Source organism: Myotis yumanensis, unplaced genomic scaffold (assembly GCF_028538775.1).
Source record: "Myotis yumanensis isolate MYYU_CA2020_CCGP unplaced genomic scaffold, mMyoYum1.0.hap1 SCAF_15, whole genome shotgun sequence".
NCBI classification, from domain to species: Eukaryota; Metazoa; Chordata; class Mammalia; order Chiroptera; family Vespertilionidae; genus Myotis; species Myotis yumanensis.
The window spans coordinates 38,441,118-38,465,827 of NW_027223766.1; the positions used below are offsets into that span (position 1 = coordinate 38,441,118).

The following is a 24,710-nucleotide window of genomic DNA, read 5'->3' on the forward strand; positions in this document are numbered from 1 at the left end:
TAGCGAGGCTGTAACCAGGAACCCGCCAGCTACAATTTATGTCTGCTTTGGTAATACACAGCAACACAGTCTCTCATTTCTGTATATGAGAAAAAATAGGAATCTACTACCTCAAATCTAGTTTACAAGATGCAATGCTATTAAAAGGGAATGGCAACAGGAAGGGAACGTTAACACATTGTTTTGTCTCTTACAAACTCTCCCTGGCTCAGAGCAACAGAGGCTTCAATTCATCCACAAGAATCCAGATCACATCTTCAGACCCCTTCCTTTCTGCTGCTACATCAGCTTGCTACCCAGAGGTGAGGGAAGAATATATGTAATTATGTCTATGTATTGGGTACATGCATCATGTCCGTTGTGTTCAAATGGCAGACTTATTTTTTAAAATTGCTACCCATCCTGCTTTTGCTTAATGTTATCTATCTCTTGGGGCAGGGGGAGAATTATCTCTGCTTCAATAAAGGATAGTTGATTATGCCACCTATTGCTTCAAAGATCAAAATTCTCTGCCTGGCCAAGAAGCTGCATCATTGTCTGATGCTGGCTTATCCTTCCACCTCCATTTGGCCCCACCCTCACCCTTGCCCCAGCCACACTGATCATCTTTCATTTCCTCTTATGTGCCAAGCTGTTGCCTCTGCCCAGAATACCCCTCTACTCCTGCCCCCAATGCCAGCCCCATGGAGCACTCAAGCAAGGGACCCCCTCCTTTCTCAGCCTCAGCCTCCAACCCCAACTGCCTGGTCTTCAGAGCATCTTCCTGGTACTATAACTAGCACCCTACCCTTGACACCCAGGAGAACAGGGATCATGTCTGCTTTGCACCTTATTATATCCCCTGACACATACTCAGATCCCAAACATTTGTTAGAAAAATGTTCCACGCAGCCTAAGGCTAATGTTTCCCAGTAAGTTTATTTTTGCCAAGATAAAATTTGATTTGGAAGATTTCTCTGTGATCTGCATTCCTAGACACATCAGGAAAATCACAGTAAGAGCATCTGAGTAACTTCAGGAAAATTCCTAGATGATTGTGAGGTTTTACAGACCAGTCCTAGTCAACAACTGAGGTGAAGCAAAAGCAGATTTTTATCCCCAAAGAGGAAAACTTCCCATCAAAGTTGTCAAAAATGAAATGAGCTATCCTGAAATATTTAGAAAATGTACTGTCAGATCATTCTCTATCTAATTATAAAATAACTAGGGGCCCAGTGCACAAATTCATGCACAGGTGAGGTCCGGCCAGCCCACCCAATCAGGGCGATGGGACCAGGCCAGCTGGGGGGAGGGGACGCAGGAGGTTGGCTGGCCGGCCCTGCTGGATGGGTCCTTAGCGCTGCCACGACTACTGCGCTCACCAGCCTTGAGCCAGCTTCTGGCTGAGCTGTGCTCCTCCTGTGGGAGCGCACTGACCACCAGGGGCAGCACCTGCGTTGAGCGTCTGCCCCCTGGTGGTCAGTGCACATCATAGCAACTGGTAGTTCCGCCATTTGGGAGATTTGCATATTAGGGTTTTATTATACAGGATACTCCTGGGGAAGCAATCCTCCCATTCCCAAGGGTCCGGATGGATCCTCATTAAACCACTACCACTGCTGGCATTTCAGTCACCCAATTTGCTCCAGCATGTTATCATGGAGAATAAATATAACTTAAAAGATAATAAGAGAATACAGAGTTCTTGGCAAGGGAGGTGTGTTCATTGAAATCACACTCAGCCTGCCAGGAAACCAAATCAAAACTGGAAAAAGAATAGCCCTGACCCCTGACCTCTGGCTCCAAAGCCTGACATCACTCGTCCTTCATGTCCTCACAAGCACATACAGTGGGCCCCACCAGAATGGCCTCTGTCAGAGCTGCCCATCTCCCCACCAAGGGTGCAGAGGTCCAGAGACACTGATGTGGGTTGGTGCGCTAAAACCTAGGCTATGGAAGGGCAAGGTTAAAATGTATCACACGGTGGGACATTGCTTCTAGGGCGGCACTGGCCCCACTATAGCGGAGGCCTCTTAGCCACAGAATGTACAGGTTCTCAAGAGCGCCCGCTGCTCGCACCAGTTGGCATGAAACCTGCTAGAACAAACATTTCTTACGAATGGCACAGCTGGTGCCTGGCAGATCAAGCACAAGTGCAGTAAATGAGAACACTCAATAGCTCAGGCTTCCTGGACCAAGCCATGGGCACTGAATGGAACTTACTACTGAGAGTCGAAGAAAGGAGGTAAGTTCTTAGACTTTTTTCATGCTATGAAATCCCAGAGGGAGTCTGTTCAAGTCTATGACCTCTCCTAAGAGAGATACACAGGATTACAAAGGAAACTAACCATAATGCAGTTCAGTTACCAAATTTTAAATGGATGAATTTGTGGCATGGTACATGTGTTTCTTTACTAATACTTTAAATAAAAATATATCGAACAGCAGGTCTAATAACCACCAAACTTTCAAAGTAGAGATAAACACAAATGATTTTTTTTTTAATATCTGCAAACAACTGTAATGTGATACGATGTTTTCTGTGACTTACTGGTATCAAAGTCACGGGCTGCTGGTGCTCCTGTGGTCGGTGGCCCACACCCATGAAGAAGGAGGATGCTAGATCTGAATGAGGTTAATAACAATGAAGCTGTCATTTTCTCTATCCAAGTTGTATACTAACTGGATTCTATCCATATCCACAACCAACAGGTAAACACACACACACACACACACACACACACACACACACAAACCCTGTGCTTGAAGGATTTTAAATGAATTCTAAAGATCCTTTAACCTTGAAGAATATATGATCAACCTGACATGCATTTAGGGTAGGGGGAAAGCTGTGAAGATATTTATAGATGTTGAGTTATATAAATAGAACATTTTATAAATCAGTAGTATTTTATGTGTCATGATGGAATTCAGATAGCATCTAGGAGTTTTTCTTGCCTAGAAATATATGACCTCTAGACGCCTCCTCTCCTTACAACCAACCCTTCAAAGCTACTCCTGCTTTCTACATAATCATCTTGATCTCCTAAGCCTTTGCATTTTCCAAAGTGCCATGCTTTTCATGAAATATTCATGGCTCCCTCCCTGATGGTTATTCTCAGTGAGCGTTGGCGCAGTGGTGAGTTCAGCAACTCTCCTTTTATACCTTTTTATTGCCAAGTAGAATTCCACTCTATGAAATATTACCACAATTTGTTTATCCATTCTCTAACTGATGGGGATCTGGGTTATTGCCAAGTTTTGGCAATTGTGAATACAGCTGCTATAAGCGTTTGAGTTCTCCGAGTCTCTTCTCAATTTCAGGCCCTATGAACCTAGGCCTTGGGCTGGTTTTTCCTCAACTTTGTGCTCCTCCCTCCTTCCGTGACAACCAAAATATGCTCTGGATCGGTAGCAGAACTCCGTGTTCATCCAATGTAAGCTCCTGGTCCAGTGGGGTTTCTCCCCTCTCCCAGTGCCTTGAGGCTTTTGCATGAGAGAAGAACCTGGGGCTGTATGTGAGATTGTGCCTGTCCCCAGAGGCAGCGTCTCACTACCTGCATGCGTGTGGAACTACGGGCTCTCTCTCTGGCCAACTTCCCTGGCCCCTGACTTCTAGCAAGTACTGAGCAGAGGCCCCTGGGGAAAACTATCCTGCTAGCTCTCAGTGACTTTGAAGAATGTATTAAGGAGTGTAAATGCTTTCTTCTTCCTCGCTCCTTAAAATCTTTTTACTATTATTTTTTTATTTTTAAAATATATTTTTATTGATTTCAGAGAGGTAGGGAGAGGAAGAGAGAGATAGAAACATCAATCTGCCCCCTGCATGCCCCCTACGGGGGATCAAGCCCACAACCTGGGCATGTGCCCTTGACCGAAATCAAACCCAGGACCCTTTAGTCTGCAGGCCAATGCTCTATCCGCTGAGCCAAACTGGCTAGAGCTACTATTATTTTTAGTTGTGGTAAAATATACATAACAAAAATTTTACTATCTTAACCATTTTAAGTGTATATATAGTTCACTGGCATTAAGTCCATTATGCTGTTGCACAAACTTAATCATCTTCCATCTCCAGAAGGGGTTTCCTTTCGCAAAGCTGAAATTCTGTCCCATTAACCAATAGCTCTCCATTCCCCCCTCATCCCCGAACTCCTGACACCCACCATTCCACTTTCTATCTCCATGAATTTGACTATTCAAGGTACTTTATATAAGCGGGCTCATACAAGTATTTAACTTTTTGTGACTGACTTCTTTCACCTAACATGTCTGCATGTCTTCCATGCTGCAGCATGTGTCAGACTGTCCTTCCTTTTTAAGGCTGAATAATATTCTTTTGTATGTGTGTACCACGTTTTGTTCATCCATTCATCTGTCAATGGACACCTGGGTTGCTCCGGCCCCTTGGCTACCCTGAATAATGCTGCTATGAAGGAGTGTACTCTTCCTATTCATTTTTATGGAAACTGTTTCTTCTTCATATGCCCTGCCAAAGATGAAAGGGATTGTGTCCCATCTCTCCTTGGAAAGGCATGACCTTCTTCGAATTTCAGTTCACTGGCTTATCCTGTGGCCTAAGCTCTTGATGGGCTCAAGACAGTTATGATGTTGTGTATGACCCACTCTTTCTCATCGGAAGGGTGGGAGTGACTTTTCTATATCCTAAGTGGACACAGAACTCCTGAATTTTATTTTTATTAAAAAAATGAAATAATATTGGGAATAGTGGGAAGGTGGAGGAGGGAGAAGATGGAGGGAGGCTAGTAAAATATATAAATCTTTATCTTCCATAGCGGTTAATCTAGGAAGCCAAGAGAAAAAGCAAATATAAACATCTGGAACTCAAAGTATGCAGTTAGGGATGTGGAGGCAAACACCAGGAAAAAAGTGGTTGCTTCCTATGACTAGGAATTGGAGAGCTGAAGACTGGGACAGAAAACTGCTAATCCATATTATATGACTTACAGAAAAACCTGTTACAACATGTACAAGACATGAAAATTTTAAAAATCCTCAGCAGCATCATTGATTCGCTGAGATAGTAAAATGTAAGAACTGTAAAAATGAAAAAAAAATCTCCTTACTTCTTCTTTGAAGTCTGTGCACTATCACTAATAGCGGGATTGGGGGTGGGGACAAGAAATAAAAACAGTGGAGAATCACATCAATTATCCGGTCATCCATTCTATCAGGCTAAGAATATTCTTTAGAAGCTAGAACAAAACAAAACAACAACAAAGATAATTTTGAATTATCTTTGAAGGATAGTTCAGAAATACACAGAATCTAGGCATGGTAAACCATGCAAAGCCATATTTATATGCACAGGTTTCCCTTTCTCTGGGCCAGTGGATTCATCATCTGAACTGATGAGGGAAGTGGGGACTCTTCCAAGTATAGCTGCTCCCAGGTGTCTATAACACCACGGAGTGCCAGAAAGAGCAGAGAAGAAAGTCTGGACATGAACCATCAGGTATATACTATATTCTTGATTATTTTAAACATCATACCATTTTTTTTTAATTTAAATGCATGAATTTTAAAGAAAGCTTTGTGTCATTACTTTATATGGAAGCTAGCACTTAGCATGAATAGAAAATAAAGGTAAAAGTGAATACCATGAAAACAAAACCATTTTACTAGACTTCTGAAAGCTCTGTGGTTTAAAGTCTACTCTTTATTAAAATGGGAGCTATATGCATATTGAAGAGGCATAAAAAACTAGCACCAATTGAAACTTTTTCCTTGCCTTAATAGAAACATTGACAGAACAGATTCAAAATCCATTCAATTCAATTCAATACATATCCATATACCACCCAAATTCATCTCACATAGAACCAGTTTGAGAAACACTGCTTTAGCCACAGTCTCCTCAGTCTTCATATTAATGTATGAACTTCAGAGTTTCGGGGCTACCTATGCTGGCTGGCCAAGGTGGCCTAGAGGAGAAAAGAGATTAAGGAGAAAAATGACCCCTCACTTTCAACCAATTTTTAAGATGGTAAAAATGAAACAGAGAGGGGTATTTAAGCAAGGTCATCCTAGGTAAGCAGCAGGCTATGAAAAAACCATGTAAATGATTGTGGCAGGGCTGATAATGACCGGGTAAGTACTCCAGGTAAACAACTCCAACTTATATGTGTAAAGGAGACTATGATTAAAGAATAAATGCATTTAACAAAATAGTTACTGATTTGTGCCAGATACTATATCCATACTATTCCGCTCTTCATCACTATGGTAATACATCTCTAAAATGTTTATCTGTGTACGAGGTAGAGACTATGTCTGCCACGTTTACTTCTACATGCACTGGCTTATAATACTGTGCTGGATGCTCAATAAAGGTTTTTTAGGTCCCTAGTGTCCTATTGTATTCCTAGAGGGAAATAATCTTGAACAGCTTAAGATCTCTTCTGCTGAATCGCATTAATATGAGAATGTTCCTGCTTATAGAGAGAGGAAATCGGCTTTCCTGAAACTTCCAGCCATAGGTCCTGGTTCTCTCTGAATGAGCAATAGAGACTATACCTTTGCCATTTGGATGCTCATATTTATCTTAAATTCCTCTTTGTCAAGTTTATAGTCTAGAGTTCAAAAAAAAATGACCTTGAAGAACAAATTGTTTTTCCACTCGTTCTCCAGTGAACACAGGATCATTTGGAAAACGGTGCCTAAAGCCAGGCCCACGATAGGTAGGTGTAGTTTTGTAACAGAACAATAGGCTACTACCCCCTCTCACTCTTCAGACCTAGCTATGTGTATTGTTGTTGGTTTTATCCACATCACATTTGTACAAGGTTGGACAGTGTCTCCCCAAATTTCATGTGCTTCCTGGGACCTCAGAATGTGGTCTTATTTGGAAATCGTTTAATTACAGATGAGATTGCTTACAAGAAGAAGAGGTCATACTGGAATAGAGTGGGCCCTTAATCCAATATGACTGGTGTCCTTAGTAGAAGTCAGAGTCATGGGGGAGAATGAACTCTATGTGATGATGGAGGCAGAGATGCAGCTACAAACCAAGGAACACCAGGATTACTAACCAGCAGTACCAGAAGCTAAGAAAAGAGCATGTAAGAAATTCTCCCCCTTGAGTCTCCAGAGAACAGCCCTGCCCTTCTAGCCTCCAGAACTGAGAATAAACTGGCTGTGTCAAGCCACCCAAATTATGATACTTTGTTAGAGCAGTCCTAGGAGACTAACACAATATTTTTGTCTTCCCTATACATACTATTTAGATAATACAATCAGTTTTTTTTCTTTTTCCCTTTATCTTTCTAGTAATTCATCATCATTGGAGCAAGTTTCCCCATCCTGAATGTATGTAGTGGGCGTTAGTTGAGTGTGCCTGCCCAGTATCTCTTTCCTTCTGATAGCACAGGTGATAGATTATGCCTTGGGGTAACTCCTGGGCTCATTAAACACATTGTGGGGCCATCAGTCAAGATGCCCTGTTCTTCCTCAAATACACTCCCTCCCTCCCTCCCTTCCTTCCTTCCCTCCTTCCTTCCTTCCTCCCTCCCTCCCTCCCTCCCTCCCTTCCATCCTTCCTCCCTCTTTTTCTCCCTCTCTCTCACATCTAAGTCTTGAGCACAGTGGCACAATGATGGAAAACATCAGAGCTGATTCATCCCAGCAGTGTATTATCCTTTCCAAGGCCTTACTCTTCAGCACTTCCTTCAATTCCAATGAATTCCTTTTTGTTTAAATTAACCAGAATCAGTTTCTATTTAATTCAGTTATGGGACTCTGACAACTGCAATAGCCAGAGAAAAGTTTCCCCATAACATTTCATAAGAAACATGATGTGTGCCTGGCACCAAAACACAAAACTCTTAATAGATAACATAATCAATAGCTGTGCCTATAAGGCTACATTAAAATATCTCCTTAGCCCTGGCTGATGTGCCTCAGTTTGTTAGAGAATCATCCCCTTGTTCCACTCCTGGTCGGGGCACACACCCAAGTTGCAGGTTCCATCTCGGGTCGGGGGTGTGTGGGAGGCAGGCAGCTGATGGATGGATCTCTCCCCTCCCCCTCACGCCCCCCCGCCCCCCCCCCCCACTTCTAGAAAAATTTTTAAAATATCTTCCTAGATTTTTCTAAAAATTGCTGAACATTTCCATAGCACCAGAATGGTTCTTTTCCCCTCTTGGTTGTTCATTTTATAGTTCCGATCATTAAAAACGGTATCTTACTCTACCTCTGCTGAACACTAATCAATATGATTACTCATTTGAAATTTTAAAATATGGTGATAATGAGTGAAGAACTCGCTGCAGTGACACTTCATTGGCATAAAAGGCACCTTTAAATCTCCTTGGCTCTCTTACCAATTTAAGCTCTGAATAGATCTAACAGGTAATGAATGCCATGCTGATTCCTATTGTTTTCCCCTTTTTAACTTCATGTGCTAGAACGTATTTTCCCTCATGTTGGGAACTATGGGGAAACCAACTGCTATACTGAATCACCTCACTCACCGCAAGTAGATGATATTTTAGAGTACCTGAAAGTGAGCTTTAAAAATATGTGACTCCATTTTCCTATCCTGAAACATTTTAAAATCCGGCACTTACATGCATTTATATTGCTAAATGATTTAGATGAATAAAGACAGAAGAACATAGTTTTTGCTCAGAGCCATTTATCATGGCTGTTAGCATTCTTCCGCTAAATGTGTGATATGTGTTTGCGACAGCCTGTCACTGTGATCTATACAGAGAGTTCAAAATAGATGAGATAAAGAATCCTTAGTCCATTAATATATTAATCCACAATGTAAGACCTCATTATATCTTAGGAAACAACTGCATTTAAGAGACTGCTGTGACAATAGCCCCAATCAGGATTGTAGAATTTTTGAATAAAGATTTAACCAATTAACTCTTCTGGAATATTTTGTTAGTTGTGCATGTTTAGCAGTTTTCAAACACTAAAGAATTGTTTGTTGCATAAATGTTAGTAGCCTTTATGTCTATTACAATTTGGTCTGTGGATGGAAAGCCAGAGGCCAGCAAGTTCATCCACGATCCAAAGACGCAGACAGGAAATTACATGATGATAGCTACTTCTGGTATTTTATAGAAAATTGTGATCCTACAACCAAGTACTCAATGTAAGAAAATGTACTCATTTGTCCCTTTAACAAACATTTTTTTTTGTAACAAAACATGAGTCCTAGTGTCTACCTAAGGCCAGTCTAAAGATGTATACTGTAGGAAGAGAGCTAATGTGCATTGGGTTAATTTAATCATGAAGATTTTCAGTGGTTCTCAACCCTGTGGCCCTTTAAATACAGTTCCTCATGTTGTGACCCAACCATAAAATTATTTTCGTTGCTACTTCATAACTGTAATGCTGCTACTGTTATGAATTGTAATGTAAATATCTGATATGCAGGATGGTCTTAGGCGACCCCTGTGAAAGGGTCGTTCGACCGCCAAAGGGGTCACGACCCACAGGTTGAGAACCACTGATTTAGATCCATCACTAGAAAGGTACATTCAGTAACAGAGAAGAAAGAATTCTCTAACCGTTACCCATGACTCAAATGAAAGAAAGAAAACCACAACTACAACCTTTGGGATGGGGGACAAGTGCCATGGTGGCCCTCCATTGTTTATCTGCCTATCAGACCTACAATCCCCCTTCTCAAAAACCATCTTCCCCCTTTCCGTGGGAAAGCACACCTCCCCACAAGAGTGCACTGTCCTCTGGCCACTGCGGTGGAAGAGTAGGCTCTTTGCCTGATTAGAGCCAGTGTGATGGGAGGGGGTCTTTGCTGGGATCTCTGGAAAGAGCAGCTTCCTCTGCGAGAACAACAGGAAGACTCCCTCTTCTTGACATGGGAATCTGGGAACATGAAGCCCTGCAAGCCTCAGGCAGCCATCTCGGAGCCCCAAGGAAAGAGCCCTTCAGGAATGGAGCCAAGGAAGTGCAGTGGGGAAATGAGGACCTGGACACATGGTTTGAGCCCTAAATCAGGTCCTAGCTGGAGCCAGAGTCCCCTCCTCTCCTCAGTCACAGCCATGAAGTCTCTCTCGTATTTTCTAACAGAAGCCAATGGAAATGAGATTTTCTGATTCTTGACAGTGAGTCTGCTTTCCAAAGTGAATGATCACTTTTGAAGGCACAGCTGAAGTGTGGCAGGCGTGTACAAGGACAAACAAGGGACCCGGGCATCACGCTAAGATCTTTACACCCATAGGTCACTCAATCACCACAAGAGGCACACCCGTAATCTGGTGGGTGTGATTCTCAAAAGACAGGACAAGCTGGAAAGTCTAGTAATTTGCTTCAGTTTCACAGCTACTAACTAAAGAATAGAGATTTGAATTCAAATTTGTCTGATTCTAAAGGTTTTTAATATCAGATGACCCTTTGTGATTACTTTAGGTTTGTGAGTTTGCAAGGCCGCCACGCAGGCATTCCCTGAGTTAGTCAGGTTAGCATGTGGCCCTTTTCCCTTGGTTCTGCCAACTGGTTGCAATGCACAAGGCAGCTCAGCTTTGCAAATGCGAGAGTCCCAATGCCTAGAACAGAACCTACTTATGAATTGGCAAATGCTTGAATTTATAAAACTATGATTCTCCTTGGTTTAATCATATTCTTAAGCTTTCACACAGTCCAGTGATCAGTGCATTCTTTCAACACCAGTGCTGCTCAGGCTGAAGCTGTTTTCCTCAGTTCTTTCACTATTCCCTTGGGAAGGACAAAGCCTTCCCGACAGCAACAATAGGTCATTGAACAAAGCAATTGAAAGATGCCAGCAGAGAAACTGAGGTTACCTTTGTGGAAAACAAGGGCTCTCCCACTGCCCTTTTCCAAGAAAGACACTCATCTGGGAAGCAGAAGGGAGCTGTTTGTGTTTGTACACAAAGGAGAAGAGGAGGGGTTACTGGGTGCCCAAGGGGAATGGCAGGAGTATAAAGTCTCCTCTGCTACATGAATTCCTGAGGGACTGAAGGATGGTAATGGCCAAGGATGGAGGGAATGGTTATTAGAATGAGAAGGGAAGGAAGGAGCCTTAATGATGATCCCTGCAGAATGGATTCTGAAACCAACCAATCAACAAAGGAGATGCGGGGTGGAGGTGGGGAGGGCAGGAGAGCCTGTAGAAACACTGACCTATTCTCTTTAGTTCCTCTAGGCCCCAGTGTGATGATGACAAAGCTTTTACCTAGTAAGTGTTCTGAGTTCCTGCATACAATCGATATGAGAACACTTCCCTGATCTCATTACATTTAAGGCTGTAAGCTATTGTTCTTCCTCTCTAGGTAGAGTAGTATGCTACAGGCTAGAAAGGTTTATTTCTCAATACATGTCATGCTGTTGATTTAAAATTGAAACTAAATACATGAAAGTTATATGGGATTCCGACCTTCCTGTATAGATGTCTACAGATATAAGGTTTCATTTTGGAACATTTCATGAGGCTTCTGATAAATGTTCACCTAACAGTCTCTGATTCTCTACAATCCCTCACTACATGAAGAACTTATTGGTTGTAATTTTAGTTAAATTATAATTTTAAACATTAAAACTATGTATTTTAAAAGACAGTTACCAAACCAGTTCAGTGAAAAATATGGTAGCTGAACAGTTTTGTTTTTATCAAACATGTTTGCTCCGCTCACATGCATACTATATGACCTGTCATTTTAGACATTCCTGACACATTTTCGGAATCTTTTTTGAAGGCTGGTAAGACATCCTATTAACAGGAAACATTTTTAGTTTCCTTAAAACAAGTGTTTTTTTAAGATGGGGACATTTTGCAAAGAAAACCTCTTAATATTAACTACTCTTGATGTTCTATCTAGGTAGACTTCCAACAGGCATATTTGAAGCATCCTAACAGGAGTGGCTTTTAAAAATAATCATATTGTGTTCTAAGCCAGGGTTTCTCAACATCAACACTATTGACATTTGGGGTCAGGCCATTTTTTTGTTATGAATGACCATCCAGTGCCTAGTAGAATGTTAGCAACATCTCTGGCCTCTGCCCATTGAATGCCAGAGCACCCCTTCTGCCAAGGTGTAACAGCCAGAAACCATCTCCTGACATTGCCAGTGCCCCCTGGGGGGCAAAATTGACCAACTGGGAACCACTTTTCTAAGCTATCAATAAGATGCCCCAAGGTAAGAAAAAGTGATGTCTTTTATTCCACTTAGACTAACATTTCTTTCATTATTCTGCCTCCTCAAGCCATGTCACCACCTTTTTAAAAAAAAAAAAAAAAATGCCTTTACCTTGGGGCAGCAAAGATTCCATTGACTATTTCCTAAACCTTAGCTGGGTTTAGGGAACAATCCTCTAGTGTAGAAAAATTAGTGTCAAATTAGGCTTCTGAGGACTAGGGGTATAATCCTTTGCATTTCCAATGCAGGAGGTGAAGAATAAGGAGGAATGGGTTTTCTGGTGTCACAGTAAATTTAGCATTCTATAAATGAAGCTTTCACCTCCACAGGCTTATAAGCACCTAAATTCTGCCTTTGACACCCTAATCAATTTTCCCAAAAATCCCTCCTCCTTGACCAGCAGACCAAAAAAATGGGCAAAATATAAGGTTATGTTTTATTTGGACGGCACTCTGGGGAGAACAGAAGTAATGGCTAAAATAATAATTTATTTTACCTTCATCACAATTACTAATAATAATCAATAGGGGGGGGAACAGTAATAGAAGCAGAAAATGACAACACAAGTCTTTTTGTTCAAACTTCTCACCATACAGATGTCCTGAAGGATGGACATATTTCGAAAGGTATGTTCCAATAGCCACTGTACTAGAACCCGGGCCAGCCACTGTCACCTAGAGTAATAAGAGGACGTGCCCTGGTCATTAGTTTACCGTCTTTTCTGCTGTGTCCATCCAGGGGTCTGTGATCACTCTGCAAGACAACCCATACCATGGTCCTCACCACTTTTTAAAAAGTATATATTTTATTGACCCCTTACAGAGAGGAAGGGAGAGGGATAGAGAGCTAGAAACATCGATGAGAGAGAAACATCGATCAGCTGCCTCCTGCACACCTCCTACTGGAGATGTGCCCACAACCAAGGCACTTGCCCTCGACTGGAATCGAACCCGGGACCCTGCAGTCCACAGGCTGACGCTCTATCCACTGAGCCAAACCAGTTAGGGCCCTCATCACTTTTTTTAGAGTTCTCACTTGCCTTCATCTGAGTCCTCCAGCACAATCTGTGCTTTGGACCTCCAGAACTATTTCTGATGGTTGCACACTCACAATCTCAAAGCCCTCTTAGATGCCAGCTGACAGTAGGTACGGTTTTCACTTCCCTTTTTTTTTTTTTTTTTTTTTTTTAGTCCTTCCACAGATGGCACAGGTTTCCAGAGTTGCCTTCATCCTCATTTCCCAGAAGCCAGGGACTTGGTGGCAACACCAACTCCCCCCATCTCTCGTCCCCCAGTTTCCAACCCTAGAAGCTTCTTTCCTTCTTGGGGTTGGTGGGTGCAATCTCTCCTAGTCAAAGAGGCGTTTTTACATAAAGCTTTTTTGCACTAGATGCTTGTTTATCCTACTAGTCTGGTCTTTTCAAGTCACATGTATGTGTGTGTAACTTGGAGGGGGGAGGGGGTGGGAGAAGAGGGAGGGGGGTTATACACACCCCCATCCACCCCAACGAGTAAGTGCTGGTTACTCTCGCCGGTATCTCCTTCCAGCTGGCCATTTGGAGCCATCGCGCTTCCTGAATCCGCGGGACACCGTCACCGAATCACCTGCAGGGGCAGCAGAGTGAACTGCGGGCCTCCGGAGCGACGCCCCGGGGAAGGACCCGCGGATTCCAGAGCCCCTCTGACCGCGGGGACCCCCACCTCCCGCAGTGGAGGGACGGCCGAATCAGAGGAGCGGACAAGGCCAGCGTCGGGTTTGGGGGGTGCGAGGGCCAGGGAAAGGCTAGAGACGAACATCATCGGACAAGCAAAGAATGTGACCCAGGGGCAAGGGGGTAGGAGACACGCAGGAAGGCACGTTTCCCTTAAATCCCTTCCCCGGGCCGCCGGCGATCCGGTCGTAGAGACCGACTGCAGCAGCAGACGCGACCACGGGCGGGCGATGCGCACACACGCGCCCGCGCACCTGCACCCTCACTCACATGCCCCCCGCCAGTTGCACGCTGCAGACTTCTGCCCGACTTCCCCGCCCCAAACACCGCACCTCTCCGGCGAGACCACAGATTCCCGGGACCTGGAGCGGGCACCGCACCCCTCACCCCCCTGGAGCACACACATTCAGACCCCACATGGCAACCAGCGGGTGCCGGGGATCACCGAAGGCGGCGCCCCTGTCACTGACCACCTTCCCGGCAGCCAGGTCCGTCCAAATATCCCACAAGCCAAACTAGAGGGAGCCTCCGGGCGACCCAGCCAGGTAGGCGACGGATGAAGGGCCTGGGTGCAAGGGGACCTCAGAGAACCGCTACTAAGTCACTATTCGGGGGGCGGGGGGGAAGCGCACGGAGCCCCCAACCCTTTCGACCCGACCAGCCGCCCTGTAATTCCGTCGGATCCCCGCGCTGCTTCCTCCTCCCTCCACCCAAATCCCTCGGCGGTTTTCCTGCCGGCCCTTCCAGGCCACTTTCTGCATCCACCCGCTCTCCAGCCGGTTCCCAGCGTGTGGCCTCGCGGACTCCCTCCGAGGACCTCCATTCCAGGCTGCCCCTCTCCAGCATTACATCGTCCTGACCTGGTAGAGCTTCTCGAAATGATCAGGATCCACTTGTTCTCTGGAGCCCACGATACCTTCCTTCTACCGGCGTCCTTCGCTCTAGTTCAAATCCGCTTGCCACGCGCCCCACTTCCCACCCATCGTCCCTACCGCCGCTCCGGCCAAGACACCCTGTCCTGTGCCCCCCATACTGCATTCTCAGCCGCTCCCACCCTGCCCCCGGGAGACACCCCGCTTCCCCTCTGCGGCTGCTCGCGGCCGGGCGCCCGCATCCTCAGCCCAGCCTCCCCACCCCGCACCAGCCCACCCCCGGCCTGGGCAGTCCCTCTCTAGCCGCGGGGTCCTTCCCTCTCTCCCCGACCACCGCGGGACCCCGTCCAGCCCTCCCGCCGGGCCGGTCCCCTCCGCTCCAACCTCCCGGCGGCCGCCCGCTTTGCCAATGGCCAAGAGGCTCGCCGAGGCGCCAGGCACCGGGGACCGCCGCCGGCCAGCTCTCCCGGGCGCCGGCCGCGCCTCCCACCTGCCGGCCTGGGCCCCCCGGGGGCGCCCCACCGTCCAACCCACCCACAAACTTACTTGCCGGTCGCCGGGAGGGGGCTGCGGTGAGCTGCGGCGGCGGCTCCGCGGCGGCGAGTGCGCCCCTCTCGGCGGGGCTGGGCGGCGCGGCGCCCGCGTGCGCTCCTGCGGCCGAGCGGGGAATGGGCTCAGCCTGACGCAGCCCGGCGCTGCCCCCGCCGCCGCCGCGGCCTCCGAGCGGCTGCAGACATGCTCAGTGCCCGGGCCCGCCGGCGTGGACCGTACCAAGCGCCGCGGCGGCGGGGGAGGCCGCGGGCGGCCGCCTGCCCGAGCTACGGCGCCGGAGGCCCGGGAGGAAGGGGGGGCGCTGCGCCTCTAAAAATAGCTCCTGCGGAAGCCAGGGCTGGGAGCTGCACCCCCCCACACACCCCGCGTTGGGGGGCCAGGACCAGAGCGCGCGGCCGGCGAGGTCCCTGCCCGCGCTCTGCGCTCCAGGCGGGGGACCAGAGCCTCCTCGGCGGGCACCGGCGCCGGAGCTAAGTCCGAGGCGGCCCCGATTTCGGGCTCCCGCCATCTAAAGAAACGGAGGACAGTGGGGTGAAAGCGATGTGCAAGCTCCCCCACACGAAACTGACTCAAAGTTTGTTGGATGCCTGGAATGACTAGAAGGAAAGGGCAACATTCAACAGCCCATTTGGGGATGGGGGTGGCGGGGAGGGGGGGCGCTGAAGGGGGCTCTGGAAGCAGCTTCTAAATTGTAGAAAGATTAATCTTTTGGGGCGTGTATGGCTCCTCATTCCGCAGGGTTTTGCAGAGTTCGCTGACACCCGCCCTGACCTTGGCGATCTTGTTCTTGTTATGGGAGCTGTTACTTCCTTCCAGACGTGCGCCCTCCGCCTTCCCTCTACCAACCGGGCTGTAAATTGCAATAGGAAAAGGGCGCAAACTGGAGACGGGTCCGTGGTGACACCTGAACCGGCCGCGGCCCTTTGGTGACCCTGGGGAAGGAGGGGCCGTTCCCGTTGCCAAGTTGGGGCCTGGCTGTGCCCCATGTCTCCTGAGCACTTGCAGGCTCTAGATAGCTCAGAAGCAGCGCACCTGCAAGTTAACCCTCCCCGCTATTATTGTTCAGGATAGTCCTTGATTCCTGATCATCTGCTTCCGATAATTTCCATTCTGCGAGGGACAAGTGTTTCCTGGGTGAAATTCACTCCCCACAACCACCAGTGAGAGAATCATTCTTATCCCCGTTTGACAGATGAGGACGCTGATGTTCAGAGACCTGTTGCCTTGAATAACAATACAGTTTTGGACCATGAGTCTGTTACACTAGAAACTTGCATGGTTTCTGCATAACCTAGTCCCCTGAATCAATAGTTTTACCTGAGATAGGGACTGAAGAAATTTAGGAATTATTCTCTGAGGAATACTAATCATTGAAAAAATGCTGATTATGAGTTTTGTTCTCTATTATTACCCCACCCCCAATTTTTTTTCTGGGCATTCACAGGTTAGATTTTGTGTATTCTGTTAAAAGTGACTGTGTTTCATTTTTATTCCTTCAGAGAGAATTTACTGAGCATCTCCTACGAGCAATGCATTCACCTGGATGTATTTTGTAATATATCACAGTTCAGATTCTTTGCTAAAGCTACTTCCTTTTGTCATTGTTACAAATTAGTGAGATTCTGCTAAACCTACTAAGTAGTGTAGGTGCATTTCCACAGAACTGTAGTGGTATGTGTCTTTTTGGGTACTGTTGTTTTCCCTCCTATGTTGCCCCTTCCCTCCCACATACAATTTGATGCCACATCCAACCCAAAATAGATGATCAATTAATGTTTGATCTTTTCCTTACTAGTCTCCAGCTCCTTGATTCTCTTCTTCTGTAGAGTGTGTCTCCAATAGATGGCACCTCCAGAACTAGAGCCACTTTGTAATAACACCATTTTTGTAATCTTCCATGAGAAATCAAAATGAAATTTCCTCAGGGTACCAGCACAGCTCACTCATTCCTACCTGTAGGTAGTGAAAAAAGATGAAAAACACACGTTACCTTCATCCCAACTGTTTTCCTTCTTCCTTTCTCAGTAATTAATCTTAAAGTGGTTATGATTGTCTGAACATCTTCATGCTACAGCATGAACATGAGGCATAATCATAAAACGGGTAGTTTGACTTCAAAGTTTAGACTTTTGAATTTCCTACCTAAATATGTAGATCAAAAATATAGTGCATTCAGGACTTTTAATAGCAAGTGACAAACTCAACTCTTAAGTAACTTAGGTGGACAAAGAAAACGCATTGGGCCATGTAACAAGGAGTGGCAGGCTGATCCACGGCTTAACATCAGCAGAAATGCTCACTTGCTCTTAGCATTGCTTTCTGTGTTGGTCTCATTCACCATCAGACTGTGCCCATAGTGCAGGTCAAGCCCTACACAGATGACAAAGCTTTCGATCTTGCAAAGAAAGCAAACCTCATGCTCTAATGAACAGATCAAAAATTCAAAGTTAGTCTCTTAATCACTCTGTTACCTGGACTCTCAATAAATAAATAAACAAATAAACAAACCTTTGCCTGTCATTCCTTTCAGGCTTCCCTCCATATGACCATACTACCGTGTAACACAAGTGCTGACTACATCAACCCAAACTGCAAAAACAAAAGTGGAATTGAAACCATGACAAACTTGCCCTAAGAGTTTGTTATTCTTACAAAGTTATCACCAAGACGCCATGCATAGTTAGTCCTGAAAAATTAGGATAGTCAAGAAGCAGGATTTAGGCTACTTTACATTTATATGAAACTAGAGGCCTGGTGCACCAGATTCGTCCACTGGTGGGGGGTGTGGCCTGCAGGATCGGACCACTGTGGGAGCGCTGCTCTTCCTTGTCAGCCGAACAGTGCTCCCACTGTAGGAGCACACTGACCACCAGGGGGCAGCTCCAGCGTTGAGCATCTGCTCCCTGGTGGTCATTGTGCGTCATAGCAACTGGTTGACCGGTCATTTTGGTCATTCCGCTGTTTGGTCGCTGGGCTTTTATTATATAGCATGTTTTAACACTCCCTTTTAGAGGTCTCACTTTGATACTTCAGCTCAAATAGCTGGAAAGAAGCTAGATAAATTCTGTTAACCATGTATTAGTTAGTTATTAAGGAATTATGACACCAGGAAACATGGATATTTATGTTTTATCCCTTTATGAGATAATGCTATGCTATTTAGAAAAGAACTTAAGAGAATTCAATTTTTAAATTCATAATCACTTATTGTGCATCTGTTATTAGCCAACCACCATACTAAGCCCTAGTGATATTGTACTACAAAAATATAAGCGTAGTTCCTGCTTTTATGGAACTTTTTTACAGTGTAATTACAAATGAGGTAGAACTTTAAACACTATAGAAGTTCAGCCCTGGCCTGATGGCTCAGTTGGTTGGAGCATTGTCCCATACAACAAAAGGTTGTGGGCACAATTTCCAGTCAGGGCACATACCTAGGTTTCAGGTTTGATCCCTGGTTGGGGCATGTACAGGAGGCAACTGATAGATGTTTCTCACATCAATGTTTCTCTCTCTCTCTCTCTCTCTTTCCCTGTTCCTCTCTCTCTAATATCAATAAAAACATATCCTTGAAAAGGATTAAAAACAAATTTTAGAAGTTCAAGGAGCATATGACCTGGGAATTTAACCAAGTCTAGATGGACAGAAATGGCCTAAAGAAGTGGCATTTAAGCTGAGACTAGAGAAACAAGTACAAACCTTTATTAAGCACTTGCTGCATGCCAGGCCTGCATGAGGTACTTAATCCAACCTGACAGATATTCTTTCAGATGGTCAGCTCATTACATGTCAGAACTATTTCTAAAGCTTTTACTGTAGGCAGAAATTGAAAGTCTAAAATCTACCTTCCCCAAACATCCCTGTAGTTGGGATCCCAGTTACAATTTCAGCTCCACCCATCAGAAGCACTGAGTGGATATTTTTATATTAGTTTGTTTTGTTTTGTTTTTCAGAGAGGAAGGAGATAGAAACATCAATGATGAGAGTGAATCATTGATTGGCTGCCTTCTGCACACCTTCTACTGGGATCGGGCCCAAAACCCAGGCATGTGCTCTGACCAGGAATCAAACTGTGACCTTCTCGTTCATGGGCTGATGCTCAACCACGAGACACACCAGCCAGGTGCACCCAGTAGATTTTGAAGTTGGAACTGCGTACCTGGAAGAGGCATGATGGATTTGAGACTTGCTGGTACAGCAGGTGTGACAATGTCTTCCTGATCGGGGATAACAGCTTAGTGTTGTGACAGTAATGCGATCCCAGCTGCAGTGGTGTGATTTTGGAGCTAGCAGTTGCCACAAAGTCTGTGAGAAGCTGCACCTCCCTTGTGGCGGAGGTATCTGCTCTCCTGGTGGGCCATGTGTGTAGAGTTGTTCTGAAAGTATGAGGGGTTAGAAGATGTAAAGAATGTGGGGTGGGCTGACTACGTAGAACTGTGTTAAAGAGCATAATGAAGGAAGAAAGGTTTAGGAATTTAAATTTTTAGCTCAAGGCATAGCCTGAGAGAAACAGTTTCTATGTGGATTCTAACAAAAACACTTACCTCATATGTAATTGATAGACTTACTTACATATTAAAACATCAGATGTGAATTCCAATCTGTGGATCCTTGACTTACAGTTTAGTGTGAATTCATGGCCTAAAAACAAAGGGATTGATTGGTAAAGTGTGTGATCCCAAGAACTGAACTGATGACAAATACATGTGATGGCACTTGGAAGAATTACTCTGTATTTCCAAAGCCCCAAACTCCACCGAGCCTTATACGTCTATAGCAGTGGTTCTCAACCTTCTGGCCCTTTAAATACAGTTCCTCATGTTGTGACCCAACCATAAAATTATTTTCATTGCTACTTCATAACTGTCATGTTGCTACTGTTATGAATCGTAATGTAAATATCTGATATGCAGGATGGTCTTAGGTGACCCCCCTGAAAGAGTCGTTCGACCGCCAAAGGGGTCGCGACCCATAGGTTGAGAACCGCTGGTCTATAGAAACACTGATCTTTGCCTCACCTATAGATACCGAGTCTGAGGGAGTTGCTTTGAAAGATAATGTTCTTCTTTCATCCACCTCTCCAACTCTCCTCTAAACCTAGAGCACCAGCATGAGTGCAATCCTAGCCAAAGAAGTGGGGTGGGGTATGAGGCCAATTACAAAGCCAACCCAAAAAGGAGTTCCACCTGTTTACAGAGGACACTAGTTGACCCTGGCTGGTGTGGCTCAACTGACTGGAGTGTAGTCCCATGCACCAAACTATCTCAGGTTCCATTCCTGGTCAGGGCACATACCCAGGTTTCGGGGTTGATCCATGGTGAGAGTGTGTATGGGAGGCAATTGATCAATGTTTCTCTCTTTCTGACTCTCCCTTCTAATCTATTTTTTAAAAATCAATAAAAACATATCTTCTCGTAAGGATTTTTTTTAAAAAAATACAACTTTTGACTATTTTGAAATGACTTCAGCAAGAACCAGGGGAAACAGTGTGTGTGTGTGTGTGTGTGTGTGTGTGTGTGTGTGTGTTGTGAGGTTGCTAGCTCAGGGAGGAAAGAGTGCCATCATCTTTCAATGGGGTGGGGAGGAGGGATATTTCAGAAAGTCTGCATTTGATGTACTAACTTGACCAGCTGGAGAAGTTTCTAATGTTTTGTTCATCTGGTTAACTAAATCCTGGTCTTAATGGTGGGCTATACTGAATGAAGTTGGGGTGTAGAGATTTCTATGTGTAATATAAAAGGGATCTGAGAAGTCGTGAAGATAAGGATGTTGGAGTGGCATTATCCAGGATCACTGGGTCAATTGCTCCCTGAGAAGACCCAGAGGACCCTTCTTCCATCAAACACTAATTGCTGCATTGACTCTCCTCTTTGGCTACAAATGAAGATGGGGGATGCTGACATGGAGATGATTTCTAGTATTTGATAGAAATAAAGGATTATCAGGGTGGAAGAGGCGAGGTAGCAACTTAACCGCCAGAGGCAAGGTGGGTGATTATCATCATGGGTGATAGGGCTGAAATGGTTATAAAAAGTGTGGCCCACAGAGATCTTGGAAATGGCTAAACGATCCCGGACTCCTTAGTACTGGAATACCTGGGCATGACACCAAGGTTCTACTTAATCTATACAGCTATGGAGGAACATGGCTCCCCACCTAATTTCCAGGCCTGAGTTAAAGCCGGTGGAGTCCCGGGACACTCCAGACGGATCCTGCATCACAAGTAGATATTTAATTCTTTCTCATAGTCTTCCTCCAAAGGACCTGTGTTTATTTTCCAGAGTGACTGTGTCCTGGGAAAATGGAAATACCCAGACCTTTCTGGAGACTTTTGAATTCTAATTCTAACCCAGAATGTCACTGTGGTCCACTGGCAGGTGATAAATAGCAATTTTGTGCTGAGTAGTGTCACGAGGGGCTCCATGATTTTGAAACACATTCTGTGTTTAATTCCCTGCTTCCTGAGTGCAGACTTGCTATATATATACTCAGTAACTGTTATCAACTCCCTGACACTGTCATGAATGCTTTCAAAGTAGAAAAGCCACTGCCTCCCCCCACCCCCCTCAAAAAACCACAAAATAAATCCTCCAAATCCTAGACCTCAACCTCCCTAGCAAACTAATAGGTAGTGAGCCAAAGCAATCTCACATTCCTAGGGGAGTCACAGAGAAAAGTGTAACCACCAAATACCTGACAATTGCAAGGTGAGCGACTGCAATCACATCCTCCATTTCACTCACCTGTTTAATTTAGGCATAAGCTATATGGATCCTGGAAAAGACAGAAGATTCTCAAAGGCTTAATTATGTGATTACACCAATGGCAATTGATTTTCCAAAGGTGACCTCTTCGCTGCAACAACTCAGTATGCATCTATTATTGCCAGATGTGTTTCTCGTTGTATCCACAAACACAGAACCCCAGGAGGTGTTTGACTTCACCTTCACTTGATAGAAAAGCAGTATGATTTACTGTCTTGTCTCAGGGCAAGTTCACCTCTGGCTCTGGGCTATACTACAGGGGTGGGCAAAAGTAGGCTTACAGTTATCGTGCAGATTATGAATATTACAAGAGCTTTATTAACTCCACAAGAATAAACTCTGTGTTTCGTGTACTCACAAGTGTAGACCTACTTTCATATATACTCCAGAGCCACCATTGATTCTGTCATCATTTCCAGGTTTTATGCTGAACAAATAAACGAATGACACTCTTCTAGTAGGATCTAGTGATCAGAAAACGGTAGGGACACTAGATAGTTTGATAAGACATACAGTTGACAGAGATAGATTCAGATAAAAATTCCATATATTTTAAGTACGTATGTATGTATATCTGTACTTACTATCCGTTTTCTATTTAATGTTACTCTTCATAACTAGGCCAGGGATTGTGTCTGCTTTGTTCTCCACCGTATTCCCAGCACAGACTTGGCACCTGGAATAAAGAGGTGTTCAATGGATAGGTGTGCTCTTCACTGTACACCCTCTTCTAAAGATTGGCGAAAGTTTTGTAATAGCTATTTTATTTGGGTGGAGATGAAATTTTTGCTGCTAGACATTATAATGCAGAAGGTCCTGAATGTTGCTAAAACACGATTTGATGTAAAATCATTTGGAAAAAGAAGCATTGTTTGTAATAAGGAATAAACATAAAATTCCTCAATTCTCAGTGACGTGTTTGAAAGAACTTCCGTTTATGAAAAAGAGCAGAATAATCATTTACTTTAAGAGATGCTAGAAAGATATTGGTCACATAGGGAAATTATTCTTTTTTGTGTATTTGTTTGCTTTCACCATTTAATATTGAGCAAACAGTTCATGAAACACCAAAACGAGGCATATTTGATAAGATAGGATCAAGAAAACAAGAGAAAGGATTAAACAAAAATGAAACATCACTAAGACATTCCATATATTTTGTTAAAAGAAGTCATTAAGGGGGGATAGGAAATATTTCTTGCTTATCCAATAACAATTGGTAAAAAAAATTTTTTTTTTTACTAAAAATTAAATTATGTTGCTCTAAAACTTTTAGGGTCAGATAGATAGAATGAGCAGAGGCTGCTTCCTAAATACCCAATGCATTATGCCAACAAGGGAAAATTTATATGAGAAACCAGGAATGGGTCATCTACATGCCATATTTTGCTAGTGCAAGCCAGGTGAATTTGCTTCCCACCCACCTCCATCATCTGTCTAGTATCAGCCTGGATGTCACTTCCCTGACACCCCACCCTCATTGCTCAGAGTTGGGCTGGAAACTCTTTATAAGTTTTCTCAACTTATCATGTTCTACTCTATCCTCTTTAATACATAATGGTTGTAGTTGCCTATTTTCTCATCTGATGCCCAAATTGAGGGAAAGGGCTATATCTTGTGTCAGATAACTCAGTGCCTAGGCACGAAGTGGCCTCTGACCAATATGGGTTGCATGGGGACAAGGATACAAAAGATGACACTTGGCACTCTATTGACAGAGCATCTTCCCAGATTTGAGGGGAAAGGACCTGGTTGTTCCTGATGACACTGTTGAACTCAGGGAAACAAGGGTGGAGATGAGGATTGATGGGAGCGAGGGAAGGCCCACAAGCTAGACTTGCACTTTCTTCTAAGGATCAGCATCATTTTGACCCATTCGGCATTGAAAGAAAGCCTTGTGTTATGTCTGTAGTACGATCTCTTGTAAAAGAGAGGAATCAGTTCAGTGAGAGGGTTTTTAAAGGCATTCTCTGCTGTGGCTATAGGATAATCAAGTTGTTTTCTTATTGCGGAAAGGTTTTTTATGCCCTGTCTGGCTCTAAGGCCCCATTATTTTTAATATTATTGTAAATAGTATTTATATTTTAATTTTATTATCAATTGTTTCTAGTATATAGAAGTACATTTCTTCTTTATATTGACCTTGTGTCTTGGAAATGAACTTATTGTTCTAGTAATTTTTAATAGATTACTTAGGATTTCCTAGTGGAATATCCTATCTGCAAATATTTAGTTTTACTTTTTTTCCCCCCAGTGTTTATGTTTTTTCCCCCTTATTGCAGTGGCTAGAAATTGAATCACAATAATATGTAGAAATGATGAAGCTGACATTCCTGCCTTTTCTTGATCTTAAACTATATTCTTAGTTATACCATTGAGTATAGCTTTGAGTAGGATGTGAGCTCCATGCTCCTTATTACATGAAGACAGCAATTTCAACCTTTTTCATCTCATGGCACACATAAACTAATTACTAAAATACTGCAACCCCCCAAAATATATGTTGTATTTTTTGCCAATCTGACCAAAAAATAGGTATAATTTTACTCATTCACACTGGATGTCTATTGTTGATTTTGGCTGTTGCCAGTTTTTTATCTGACAATCTAAGGGAAAAGAGGTCAGTGCCCCTGACTAAATAGTCAGGTATTGCATGTTTTATAAATTCTTGAGGGTATG

At 44.3% G+C, this 24,710-nt stretch overlaps 1 protein-coding gene across 1 annotated transcript in view; it reads right to left on the reverse strand.

The window, feature by feature from the left end:
- OXR1 (oxidation resistance 1) overlaps nucleotides 1–15,376 on the reverse strand; it is a 318,551-nt gene extending 303,175 nt beyond the window's left edge. Inside the window, exon 1 of the mRNA XM_070392152.1 lies at nucleotides 15,262–15,376. The gene's annotated coding sequence lies outside the window, so the exon portion shown is untranslated. The remainder of the gene's footprint in view (nucleotides 1–15,261) is intronic.
- Nucleotides 15,377–24,710: the final 9,334 nt, after the last annotated feature.